The following is a 12604-nucleotide window of genomic DNA, read 5'->3' as shown; positions in this document are numbered from 1 at the left end:
AAGAGGGGTGAGCACCTCTCTCCCCTCTGTCTAGCCCCACCGACCAGCCCCCAGCACTCCAGATGGTCCCACAGACACCCAGGAGTTGCACATGAGCTCAGACTGCACGCATGACCAGCAGACAGCAGAGGGCTTTCAGCATCACTGGTGGCGACAAAGGTGTTAGTCTCAAAACATTACCAATAGAAGTTCTGTTTACCTAGAAAAGATGTAAACACCCAGAAACTCTGAACACAAATAAGCAGCCCAGTTCTTTTTAATAAAAGCACTGCTCAGTTATACAATAACTCTTCCTAACAGTCTTAAACTGGATAAAATAAAAGATCAGAAAGCTAAGTGTTTTTCCAGATGAATTTTAGAAAGGAAAAACCACTATGGGGGGAGGTTACTTCTGGAGAAGCTTTAATAACTGAGAACAACAAATTTTTTTATCCCTACGTTTAAAAGTACGTATTTTTAGTCGAAGCAACATTAAAGAAGAAATATCTAGAATGTATCTATTTATATGTGCATGTGTGCACACCTAACACTCATGTACAAATACTATACATAAGAACATCTATTTGAGAAATGAACAACAACAATAAAGAATCATCATATCCTACTATTATGGGTTAAGGCTTACATCTGCCTACTGCAATGGGTTAGGTCTTAAAAATGCTTCTCCCCTTAACTGCATCCTTCTACAACTGTTTATATTCCATTTTTAGCTGGTCTAAACAGCCTGGCAGAAACCTGCGGTTGGGACATGCAGAATCTGCACATGGAAACTCTTTGTCTAGTGACCCTGCCCCGACATTCAGCTGCAGGGGGACAGCTCCCAGCGACACGGCTTCTTCAGGATGAGAGAAAATGTCTTCCCAAGCTGTGTGCTCAGACCAGGAACCCACAGCCCAGCCTGACCGGTGTGAAACCATGTATAGAAACAGCAGAACGCTTGCTTCCCCAGCTGAAAGTTTCCATGGCGTCTCCTTCAGGAACGACGGACACACCCACTGTCCCATGTGGGAGCCGCAGAGCAAGGGCAGTCACCTGTGCTGGCCAATGAGGACAGAGAGGTAAGCCTTTTCCGGAGAAAGGCACATGAGAAGCAGCTTTACAAGCACCATCACAGCAAGAAGACTCTAATTCCCCCAACACACAATGCGTGTGAGCATTCTGCCAATGTTTGCCAATGGCTGCCAAAAGTTAAAGTAAATGCCGGTCCAGGAGGACTAATGTTCTTCCATGGAACCCCTCAGAAGCTGCAGGTGTACTGAATATAGCCTGTAAGCCCTTTTATTTACAAAAGGTTTGGATGTATATGTATGTGTGTAGATTGCATGGAGAGCGTCAGGGAAACGCTTCTAAATAGACATATCGGAGCTCTCAACAGACAAACTAAACGAAACCAAAAAAGACCTGTAGTGAGCGGGCAGCAGCTCCGGAAACGGGTGACACAGAGGAGGCAAAGCCAGGACACAGGCACTGGGCAGACTCCTGCAGCTGCGGGTGGCTCAGCCCAGAGGGACGCCAAGAGGAAGAGGCACGCGGACACCAGGGGCCACGGGGGCGCGCTCTGGCTCCTGCCCCCACCCCAGCGCGCGGCTCTGAGAGCCGAGGGAGGGTGGCGGACACCGGGCATGAGCCTGGCGGCTCTGTGGGTCTAGACCCCCGCCGGACTGCTTGCACAGCACTTCCAGGCCACGGCTGACCCACTCCAACTCTGGGTGGAGCCGTTTCCAGTGCAGACACCACCACTGCCCTGAATGCCGCCAGCAAAGCTGAAACTAGCTGGCTGGGAAATGCTGGTTTCCCAGATCAGAGACAGGAGGAAACTGGAAGTCAGCATTAGACCTCCGCGAGTCTGACACCAAGGGAGCAGACGCCCACAGCAATTTCAACACAACAGACAACTGGCCCGTCCCCCACCTCCATCCTCCTCCATTCTCCTGTGTCTCGCCTCTCCTTCAGTTTTCTTTGGTGCTTCTTCTTGACCAGCTCCCTCTCAACTGACCCTGCAGATGGCCCTCTCCTCCTCGCAGCGTCCCCGGAGCCTACTCCGAGAGCCGGCACCACCAGCCAGTTGTGACAAGCCAGGGCCTGCGGCCTTGCACACACCTCCCCCCGCCAGGCCCCCGCGTCCCCCGGACACCGGCCCCGCTGGCTGACCACACGCCTCCCCCCGGCCAGGCCCCCGCGTCCCCCGGACACCGGCCCCACTGGCTGACCACAGACATCATCACAGTCTGGCTCTACCGTCAAGGCACTGGGCTCAGGCCCGCACCCCAGCCCCTGACCACTGCAGCCGCCTCCACGGCTGTGCGTGCACACCCCCCACGGGAGAACGGAACACCCCCGACTGCCCACCCGGGCCTGTCCTGTGCTGGGTGCGGGCTCTGTGCAGGCGCAGCCGTCACGTCCACGACTGCACCGTGCCCAACGCGCGTCCCCATGGCACAGGGCCCGTCACACAGCAGCGCTCGTGTGTCGTGAGTGAACAAACAAGTGACGCTAACATAACCCTATATTTATTCAACGTTTTCATTACAGAAAGACCCACTTCTGTCACTTGATACAGCAACTGGAAATAAAAATTCTGGATGAATCTGACACAAGACAATGCTTCAGTTCAACTCAAAAATTAAACTCATTTAACCTTTAACTCAATTTAAATTCTAAACTGATCAGCATTCAAGAATGATCCTGTACGTTAATATCAAAGAGCTGATCTAATTACTGACACAATTTAAAAGAAAATAAATTTAACAAACCAAGTGTATTTTGAGAGTTTACAGCTTAAGTGACAGTAACATTTTGAAAACAAAAGCTGAACATTATTCACTAATCACAGATGGTTAAATACCAGAAAATATTAGATAAAAGTGAACAATAAAAAATTCTGGAAATAAAATCCAAAGGCAAAATATCAGAAATAAATGTCAATGGTCTCAGAGCCTACACAGCTCTATTTTCACAAAGGGGAGTGGGAGTGCCATGAGGTACAGAGAGTCTGACGAAGTGGCTCTGAGTTCCAGCCACCAAGCCCCTTGTGTGGCGTCAGCAATGTCCCCTATGAAATGGGCACAGCATCACCAGACAAGCTTTAAACATGTAAGCTGAACATCCTGTATGTCCATGGTGCACACGTCACATGTTAGGAAGGCAAATACATGAAGACACATCATCGTATCTGTTTTGTTCTGACAACACTAAATTTTGAGCCAAAATTTTCAAATGAGACATGAACTGGTGAACATTCTACTTTAAAAGACATTCACATCCAGGCAGGGAAGCCCAAGAATACTAGAGTGGGTAGCCTATCCCTTCTCCAGGGGAATCTTCCTGACCCAGGAATCGAAGACGGATCTCCAGCATTTCAGGTGGATTCTTTCCCAGCTGAGCCACCAGGGAAGCCCCCACATCCAGGCACCCAGCACAAAAGCGACCCCAATTCTCACTGCTAAACCCTGACGAGGCTGTCCCCAGGCCCTCCTCCACCGCTCATGTCAAGAAGCAGCACTAGGAAAGGAAAGGTCACCTCTGTTGTGGAGTCAGTGCTGAAAACCAGAGTAAGTAGAGAGACCACCTCTTCTCCCCTCAGGCTCCCCCGAGGACTCTGGGAGTGGCCCCCTCGCCCCCCTCACTCCTCTGCTGACAAAGGGGCCCCTGTGCAGGGCTGCGGAGCTGCCCCGGGGCTGCACGCGGCAGCCGGCACTCAGCTCCTTCAGGAGGCCTGGCCCTTCCGAGCAGAGCCCTGACACCTGACTCCTGGCAAGCCGACCCCTCTGGAAAAGGGCTCTAAAAGAAAATGGAAATGACCTCCAAGGTGTTACAACACAGTCATAAACTCCAGTGCTCCTCTCAGAATTTAACCTCCTTTCTCTCACAATCTGAACAAGCCTTTTAACCAAGTTTCCCGACCACAGCTAATTAGCATATGGAACAGGGCACAGACTGCCAAGAGGCTGGCCAGAGGGCACTGGCAAACGGGCCCAGTGACATGGGGGCGGCACAAAGATGAGCCAGGAGGTGCAGGAGCGCCTGCTGCAGCCAGGTCCATCCGCCGCATGCCAGCGATGCCTCCCGAGGGCCACGGGGGCCGCTGACTTGGCCAACTCCACCAGAAACAGGCCCTGCGAGACCACAGGTCCCCGGGGGGCCCCCGAGAGCACACGGTCTAGGCCCTGTTGAGCCTCAGTGTGAGGCCTACACACCCTTTCCCTAGGGAGAGAGTTGCTGCTTGGAGAAAATGTGGAAGCGCCCCCTGGCTTTTCTGGGAACTTTTTATCACGTCTTGGGGTATAAATGATTAACAGTGTTGTGATAAGTCTCCGGTGAGCAGCAGAAGGCCTCAGTCGCCCACATACACGTGTCCATCCCCTAAACGCCTCCCACCCAGGCTGCCACACAGCACTGGGCAGTCCCGTGTGCTACACAGCAGGTCACTGTAGGCTGTTCATTTACATACGGGCTTCCCTGGTGGCTCAGTGGTAAAGAGTCTGCTCGCCAATGCAGGCCACGTGGGTTTGAGCCCTGGGTCAGGAAGAGCCCCCTGGAGGACGGAATGGCTACCTGTTCAGTCTTCTTGCCTGGAGAATCCCCTGGACAGACAGAGGAGCCTGGCGGGCTACAGTCCATGGGGTTGCAAAGAGTTGGACACAACTTAGACATTAAACAACAGGCAACTCTAAGTTCCTTCTCCAAATCTGAGTCTCTTTCCATTCTCTAAGTTCATTTCTATCATTTCTTTCTAGATTCGACATAATGTCATTTGCAGCAACATAGGTAGACCTAGAGACTGTCACACTGAGTGAAGTCAGAGAAGGAGAAATATTGTGTGACATCCCTCATATGGGAAAGCCCAAGGCTTTTAACCAGGACACGACTCCCCTCCTGGTGAGGGTAAACCAGATGTGGTGATGACTCACGAGTCCTGCACCAGTGAGGCTGCTGTCAGGAGTGTCCTCCAGGGAGCACACGCCACTCAGCCCGCATCTCCTCCTCAAGGGACAAGGGCAGGCCTTGCAGCAGAGTCGAGGCTTCTCACAGCTGTGTCGAGGCCACAGAAGACCTGCTTCTTTGGGAAAGCTGCAGTGCCAACCTTTCAAAAGCAGGCATGGACAGAGGGGAGGTTCAACACCTAGAGGATTTCAGGACTTTTCACAAGCCACAGAGGAAAGCACCCGCTCCCTCTGCTTGAAATCGGCCAATATACCTCTATACTCTAAAGTGCTCGCATACTTCAAATGTTGGAAACTTGTTAAAAAAGAAGAAACTCATTCTGACAGTTTGGAGTTCATATTTAGAACTCATGTATTTGTAACTGTTATTCAACTGTTCATTTCTTCCTTCTAAGAGGACCCTGCCAGACTGAAAATTAAATGAACCAACCCACGGACACAGGCATGGGAGTCTTGTCATTCTGTCAGCCTGAAACACAGCAGTAAGACCGACAGAAATAAAACTCTTACACTGCTCTTTTCTCTTAGATGCATCTGGAAAGTTCTAAATCTCAGTGACACTTGCTTGAAAAGGCCCAATGACCCTGCTCCCACCTTTCACTCTGCCCAGTAAACAATGAGCCTGTACAACAGGCTAAAAAACTTGGGGCAAAGGGGAAAAGAAAGAGAAGAGGCTGAAAGCCAGAGAAGCTACGCATAGCCTGTCTCTTCTTTTCTGGGTCAGAAACCGCACAGTAACATGTGGCATCACACCTTTCTGTGGTCGTGCGGTACCGGCCTGTGGCGTGGGGGCCTGTACCCACCTCCTCTGCGGTATGAGCCGCAGAGCCGACCCAGGAGGAGCCCCGCAGAGGCTCCACGCAGGGGCCCAGGCACCCACCATGTGGCCCTGCGGTCACCTGAAGGCACACTGTGCGCTCGCTGGCCTGTGCCTCACGGAGCCACCCAAGATGCTGCCGCACAGCCGCCCCGGACGGCCAGTCTGGGACAGGGACTCCTCCCGAGATGCTCCCCCCAAGACCGCCGCCCTGGCTCCCCTCACCGCGTCAGCCATCCAGCTGAAGACGCCAGCGTCTCGCTTATACAGGACCCTGAGTGAATGAAGTGCGCGCACGATCTGACCTGGGTTCCTGACGACCTAAGTCAGGACAGAGACTCCCCACACGCTCCTGCTAACTCAGCCCTGAGCCAGAAGCCAGAGGCTCTGGCACCAACACTTGCTCTAAAAACAGTCTATCTGTGTGAAGCCACAGAGCCTGGCAAGGTCTCCTCTCAGAGACACGCCTATTTGACTCCAGAGACCTCCTTAAGGAACATTCTGTAAAGTAAAGTAATTATATTTATAAGCACACACAACACAAATCATTATTTTGAGCTACTGAAGAAAAGCCGTGAGACATCTAAACTGGCTGTAGGTTGAATTCCTGTGGCGCATGTTCCAGCGTCCCTTTCCTGGGAGCACTTCTTCAGGTGTTAATCCTTAAGAATGCTCTTCCCTTCCTGAAACCAATCACAATAAAACAAGCGCTGCGTCCATACTGAAACTGCCCAGTCTGTTGGGGAGAAGGAGCTTGCCGGCACCCCGGGAAGGCTGGCATGCCATGCCAACTCTCAGGATCCACCCTAACCTGGAACCAGGGAGCCAAAGGGCACCGAGGTCCCACGCGGAGAGCGCGCAGCAGGCCCAGGCTGGGCAGGGCCAGCAACCCCAGACGGACCCCCGACAGCCTCACGTTCTCTTGATGGTCCCCTCAAATATTTAAAGGTGAACAGGAGAGCAGCAAATGCATACAGAAACCATCAGTCACTGTCCGTTCAAACCAATGGACTCCATCAGACTTTGAGTCCAACTTCCCTTCATGAAGGCCTCAAAGGCATCTTCCTTCCTTCGGGGGAGTGAGGGCATTAGCACCTTCCAAGGTGAAAGCCTGGCAGTGCACCCAAGGGTCAACCTCCTCCCAGGAGGAACACAGAGGCCCTGCCATGACACTATCTCAGGCCCCAGGGGGTTCTGGTGCGCCCCCATCGGCCAGCCAGCCACCCAAGTCCTCAGAGGAGGCAACGCCTAAACTCCATGCTCCTCCCAATCCTCAACACCAGAGGTGGCGGGGCCAGACGCCAGGAGGCAGGAATGACAACATCAACCCGAACCATATATTCTTATCAAGCAAAAAACAGCCTGCATGTGCTTTTAAATTTTTCAACACACAGAAAGCTTTACAATGGTTTACTTTGGCTGGCCTATAACTTTTTCACTTGCATTTGGTATTTTTCCAAAAAGCTTTATATAGAACAAATTAAAAAATGAACAATGAAGATAACTCTTTGACAGACATGAAAGTACATCCAATTAATTCTCTCTAGTCTCCCAGATCCAAAAGTCCTACTACTATTTCCATAATGTTAAGTATAACCCGGGGTGGTACAGTCCATTTTTAAGTAATCAAATACTAGGATCAACTTTGCTGCTGCTCCTGCTGCTAAGTCGCTTTAGTCGTGTCTGACTCTTCGCGACCCCATGGATGCAGCCCACCAGGCTCCTCTGCCCTTGGGATTTTCCAGGCAAGAGTACTGGAGTGGGTTGCCATTGCCTTCTCCATGATCAACTTTATGGAAAACCAAACAAGCCCAAAATAACCTTGGAAATACAAATATACCCTCCTGCCCTTATTTTACATTTTAGACATTGTGGCGAATAATGATGAGGCCAAAGCTTTGCTGCCACAGGAAGACGGTGTGGGGGGAATCAGTCAAGCTCTTGCAAAAAGCCTGAATAAGACAGTTCTTCATGGAAACTCTACAGTGGCAGGAAGCTACAAGAGTGGGACTATTACACCACTTTCCAAACTGCTATTCCTCACTCACATTTTTAGGAAAGGTGAGTAATGGATCTTATGCAAAAATGAAATCAATGACCACTGTATGAAGCCATATGTACAAGTAAATGGACTAATACAGGAAGCAGGAATCCTACTTTGTACAGAAGGGTGGAAGGAATTCCACTACAGACAGATGTCAGGGGCCAACTTCTTATTGACCTACTGAAGAAAGCAGCGAGGCTCAGAGGAAACCAATGCTGGACTCACAAGCACTCAGGATGGAGGGTGAGAACAGGGGCCCACCATCCTGAGGATGCTCTGCTCAAGACCCCCTCGGCCACCCCCACCACAGGAGCTGGAGGACACACCCTGGAGGGTGCAAATGGCTCCACCTGCAAAAAGCCAAGTGGTGGGAGAGCCCCCCAGAGGTGGGCGAGGGCAGCACCCGCTTCTCTCAGACAGCAGTTCCAACCAGAAGCCTTCCTTCCAGACCCAGAGGGCACCAAACCTGAGGAAAAAACTCCAAGACGCGACTCTTCTGGAAAGTAGAGGAGGGGCCACTTTCAAACTCACTTCATGTAGATAGAAAAACCCAAATGCCCAAACCTCACAAAGACATCACCAAAAAAAGTTATACGCAACACCCCTCACGAACTTAAAACACAAATCCTAAACAGCAAATTTATCTTTCAATTATTTATTCTTGGCTGCACTGGCTTTCTGTTGCTATGCGCAGGCTCTTCTCTAGATGGGGCGTGGGCTTCTCACAGAGGCGGCCTCGCTCATTGAGGCTCACAGGCTCCAGGCACATGGGCTTCAGTAGTTGTGGCCCATGGGCTTAGTTGTTCCACAGCATATGGGATCTTCCTGGACCAAAGAACCAGTCTCCCCTGAGTTGGCCCAGATTCTTAACCACTGGACCACCAGGGAAGTCCCAAAATAGCAAATTTAAACCAGTAATATGTAAGGGGAAAAAAAAGATTATACCATGAATTAAATGATGTGGTACAAAGTTCCAAGGTTGATTTAGGCTCCTAAAATTAACTTATTGCACATTTAAAGAATAAAGGAGAAAAACATGATTATGTTAACAAATCCACAAAAACTGTTTAACAAAATTCAACAGATTGAGGAAGAATTTTCAGAGTGAGAGGGGTCACCTATGAAAGCCAACAAAGGCAGCAGTCACCCTGCTGTTCCCCCACGACTGGGAACATGTAAGGAGGTCCACTGTGATGATTTTTATTCACTGTCATACTGGAGGTTCTAGTCAATGCAACAAAAGTAATAGAAGGCAAAAAGATCAGAAAGAAAGAAGCAAAGCATCTTTACTCACAGACATCATGATTTTCTACAGAGAAAATCCTAAGGAAACTGCAAAAGAATTCCTGGAACTAAGAAGTAAATTTAGTGTTATGTACCAGCAGCAGTAGTTTAAAAGCAAAAGCAAAAAAAAAAAAAAAAAGAAATTAAGTGGATTTAGAGTACCATCAGAAACAAAGTATTTAGAAATAAGTTTTACAAAATACATTCAAGATCTTCAAGCTGGAAACTACCAAACATTACTGAGAAAAATTAAATAGAATCTAAACAAATGCAGAGACAAACCACAATCATGAACTGGAAAATTCAATTTAAGATGTCAACCCTCCCAAAGTTGATACATAGATTCAATGAATTCCAATCAAAATCCCAGTAGGCATTTTTGGAGAAACTGACACCTTGATTCTAAAAGTCATATGGGAAATTGAAACCTAGAAACCAAGACAATCTTTCAAAAAAAAGGCGGGGGGGCTGGAAGACTCAGACTTATCACAAAGCTACATCAAGTCGGTACAGAACTGGCACAGAATAGATGAAAAGATCAGCTGAACAAAACACTGTCCAGACACGTATAACCCACACACGTATGGTCATGTGACTGATCTGCAACAAAAGCACCAAGGCAATTCCCTGGAGAAAGGAGTTGGTTCCCCACTCCCTTCCCTCAGCAAATGATGCTGAAACAACTATGTAACTTGGAAAAAACAGAGACCCTCACAAGTTAATTCGAGATGATGGAATACCTATCTAAACAGGGAAAGCTAAAATTACGTTTTTCAAAGAATTGAGAATGTGAAATCAGAGTAGGCAAATATTTCTTAGAGACACAAAATATGATGAAGAGAAAGGAAAAAATAGTTGGGTCTTCCTCAAAATTAAAAACGTCTATTCATTAAAGACATTATTAGAAAAATAAAAACATAAGTCCCCAAACGTGAGAAAATGATCAATACAAATATCTGATCACCAAATTGTAAACAGAACTACAAATTGAAAACACCAATTAAAAACACACAAGAGACCTGCCTCACAATGAATACTTACTGAGAACAGTGTTCAGAGATCAGTCAACAGGAAAGGGCAGGTCAGCACAGAGAGAGAATACTTTATACCCACCAGGACGGCTAAAGCTCTAAAAACTATCACCACCAAGCGTGAGTGCACACCACAAACTCACCTACATTCCTGGTAAAAATGCAAAATGGTAAACTGGAGAAAGGGTTGGCAATTTCTTAGGAGATTACACATCCATTTGCCATGCAATTCACACCTAGGAATTCACTCAAGAGAAATGAAAACATCTGCCCATAAAGAGGCCTGAACAAGAGTACTCTTAGCAGTTTTATTCACGGTAGCCCCAAATTGGCCAACTCAGCTGTCCAGCAACACGAGAATGAATAAACAAGCTGTGTAACATTCATACAACAGCCACTACTTCCTAAAGAAGAGTGAACCACTTACTGATGCACAGAACAACATGGGTGGACTTTGACAACACCACTGAATCAAATACAAAAACAGTATATATTGTATGGCTCCATGTATATAAATTTCAAGAACTGGCAAAACTAACCCAACATGACAGAAATCAGAACACTGGATGCCAACGGGAGGGGCTGACTGAAAGGGGGCATAAGGGAACTTTTTAGAGTGTTTTCTATCTTGCTTTGGGTTGGAGGTTGCATGGCTTTACGTATCTGCAAAAACTAAATGAACTTTATGACTTAAAAATCTATGGATTTTACAATATTATGCAATTTTTGCCTTGGTTTTATAAACGCGATTGTTAATTCTGAGTATTCAGACATGATTTTTATGCTATTCTAATTCTGAACACTCCCTCCCTCGAAATTAACCACATGAAACAGACCCCTGGTTTGCGGGACCCCCACACACCAATCGCCTCCATGCAGAACCCTTAACTTCAGCCAGCACCCAACCACCTCCATGTTCCAGCCTGGCATGGAGCCAGGAGCCAGGGCTGCTGTGGAACAGGAGGCCCTCCCCTGCTCTCCCCACTCTGCTAGGGAGCGGGCTGTGGCACCTCTCACCCAGAGCCCAGCCTGCAGATGCCGAGAGGAAAGCTGGGGGCCAGACTCCCGGGACCATGCCCCAGCAGACCCAGATGACTGCCCACCCGCCTGTGCTTCTCCCCCAGAGAAATGGGCCACGCCTCGCGTCTCACTAAGCCCTTGGTGGAGGAGCTTGCTTTCTGCAGCCCAGCCTAACCCTGACCCGATGCAGCAAGCACAGAGTGCAGAAGCAAAGCCAAGCCGCAGCCTCCCTCCGGTCTCACACTTGGCGATGGGCACGGAGGGCACTTTAAGAGGGGCTTTTCCTCCTACCTTTTCTTCCCCAAATTCACTGTGTCTTTAAAAAAAAAAAAAAGAATTCAACACATAATTTCTGTGATTTACTGTGCAAGCGAACATGCTAAAAGACAAAATGACATTTTCTCTACAAAGTATTTGGTGCCTGTGATTTTCTGAACACTACAGCCACATGGTTCTCATAGAAATAGAGAACAGTGTATTCATATATTTCAAAGGTTTGCTTATTTTTGGTCTTAAAAAAGACTATTGATTGTAACATGCAGCTCTACAGGAAAAATCTCGACAGAGGAGGTGAAAACTGATATTTATTACTGCACTTGTGCTCATTATGGCCGTCTCTGACAGGGGTCCATTAAAATCAATTTTTATGTTTCTTATGTGTTTTCTTTATCAAACGTTCCTGGCACTGTGTTTATTAGCCAGTTAAGACAAACGCAGAGCAGAGGAGTGGGTGGTTTTCCCCTCTTCTGTCAGAAAGAACAAGAACTACAATTTTAATACAACTGCTATTCACAATCAGTGAATGAAGGAAATGGAATGTTACATTTCAGAAGAAAACATTAAAAAGTGCTTTAACTTTACGTTTTTACAATTAGCGAAAATACCAGAGATCGTTCAAAAAAAGAAGGGAGTTCCATTAGAAATGGTAACATGCTAAACTTCCTCTGAAAAAGGGATTTTCCACCCTTCCCCTCAGCCACACACACACCAACGTCAGACACCATTTCCAAGAGCCCCAATGGGGCTCCCGATTAAGCGATTCCAGGACTCTGGAATAAAACTCACCTGGCAAGCTGATGAACAGTGAAGGCTGGTCCCGATTTAAAAATCAAGACTAGGCAAGCAGCTCCCTGTCACCAAATTTCCAGAGGGATCCCCACAGCCCACTTGCTTAAGAACCGAAGTGTCCAACGCTCACGGTACCTCTGTAAACGTACACATTAACATGTTTTGGGGCTCCTAACTACAGGTCTTGCTGCTGTGGTTAATCAGAGGTGGAAGGTCCCTGGGCAACAAGCACAGATGCCGAAAAGGAACCATCGTGGCCCTACCAGTTCCAGCGAGACGCTCATCTCTGTGACTTGTAGCATGTGGCTCATGCTACCCTGTGGTCAATGGCGAACAAGTAGTAGCCATATTCTCGCTGTTGCTCTAAACACGCCATGCAGTGGGTGTCACACAGGAC

At 48.2% G+C, this 12604-nt stretch overlaps 1 protein-coding gene across 2 annotated transcripts in view; it reads right to left on the bottom strand.

Annotated features, from left to right (window-relative positions):
• The window catches only part of MGMT (O-6-methylguanine-DNA methyltransferase), a 273729-nt gene that overhangs the window by 209970 nt on the left and 51155 nt on the right, over window positions 1-12604 (bottom strand). The gene's annotated exons all lie outside the window — the stretch shown is intronic.

Source organism: Dama dama, chromosome 15, assembly GCF_033118175.1.
Source record: "Dama dama isolate Ldn47 chromosome 15, ASM3311817v1, whole genome shotgun sequence".
In the NCBI taxonomy this organism is placed as follows: Eukaryota; Metazoa; Chordata; class Mammalia; order Artiodactyla; family Cervidae; genus Dama; species Dama dama.
Note: the sequence above shows the minus strand (reverse complement) of the source record. Positions and strands in the feature narration are given on the sequence as shown.